General features: G+C 42.1%; 1 pseudogene; it reads right to left on the reverse strand.

Moving 5' to 3' along the window:
* Nucleotides 1-489: 489 nt before the first annotated feature.
* LOC139559733 (4-galactosyl-N-acetylglucosaminide 3-alpha-L-fucosyltransferase 9-like) lies at nt 490-1,360 on the reverse strand (annotated as a pseudogene).
* Between the last annotated feature and the right edge of the window lie 150 nt (nt 1,361-1,510).

A 1,510-nucleotide genomic window follows, 5' to 3' on the forward strand; every position in this document is an offset into this window, starting at 1 on the left:
ATCGACTTGCTTGTTCTTGTGTCAAGAAACTAAATATCACATTAATCAGATAATATACCTGGCCATTACAACAGATTAAATATATTTGACGAATTTGTAGTTACTGCACTTTGCCTTTGTAGGGCAGAATAGCCTAACATTTCTAGGCAATCACCTTTGACCTAATATTGAGTTTCTTGGCTCTAGATATGTTTAACATAGACATGATGTCATATTACAATGTCCAAGCAAAATAAGCTCTTGTTTACTGCAGAATCAAATGTTTCCACCACTATTTACATACGTCTGTTAGAAATTATTCATTCCAATTTAGCGCAGGCTTCACAGGCCGTAGCCTAAAGTGGATCAGGCAGATATCTGCTCATTTGCGGAAACAATTCATGCACCTAACCCCAGTACCATTTGGATCAGATTGGTTGTGACCTGGTATTGCTGTTTCTGATGTACAAATTGGCACGCTCTACAGGCATGGTTAATAGGAAAGACACATCAATTAACTTTGAAGAACTTCCTCCACCTGAACAACTTAGAGTATTCATCCTCATTCATGCTCTGTAGATACTGAGCCAACTTCTCCGGTTTGGAGAAATCATCCACATGGACTAAGGCATCACCTGGGATGAACTTCTCATAAACCTGTCTGGGCGGTCCTAGGGCAACTGGCACAGAGCCCAACTTCATGGCATTGAACAGTTTCTCAGTCATATAGTCAGGGTGTTCTCTCCTATTGTCAAATGACAAGTAGAACTTACAGCTGGCCACTGTGCTTGTGTATTCCTCATGACTCATTTGCTTGTTATTTAAGTGGGCTCCATATGTGTGATAGTGATGAACTTGCTCAGTAGTTGGTCAAATTTGACCCTATAGTGGTTCTCGTTCCAGTTGCTTACAATCCAGCAGTTTGTAACCTTCTTCTGAATGGGTAGGTCTTCCTCAATCTCACTGTTCTTGAAGACTAATCTCTTGCGCACTTTAATGTCAGCATTCCAACAGTAGTTCAACGTCACGTTGAAGAGTTTCCCCAGTCCAGATGTCTTACGTGTGTTCATTGGCGACTCAAAATTCATCCACACCCATTTGTGGAAGGTGGGCAGGTTGGATAAATCCTCTTCGATCTCTCTGTGGTTGGATGAGAACGGGGTCCCCTTGACTGTACAGCTCCCTGTCCACTGTCAGATGACAGCCTTCGATGTTGAACGTTTGACCTGCAGGATGTGAGGTCGAAGTGATATTTGAAGTGCCAGAACCAGACCAGTAGTATGGTGTCTTTGTCTTGTGACCTGGGTTGAATTGGAGAGAGATCTTTCGATGCCTCTGACTGTACCTTTGTATGGCATGGTGACAGCCCATGGTAGAACATAGTTAGGGCACAACCGAGCACAATGCCGATGAAGACATAATGATGTGCGTTGAGAGTTGGCTTCATCAGACATTGGAAAATAAAATAAGACATTGATGACTTTATAGATAATGTAAATATACAAACTAAGCCTTTCAGGGTTTCCTTCTG

The sequence above is a fragment of the Salvelinus alpinus genome, chromosome 1 (assembly GCF_045679555.1).
Source record: "Salvelinus alpinus chromosome 1, SLU_Salpinus.1, whole genome shotgun sequence".
Taxonomy (NCBI): domain Eukaryota; kingdom Metazoa; phylum Chordata; class Actinopteri; order Salmoniformes; family Salmonidae; genus Salvelinus; species Salvelinus alpinus.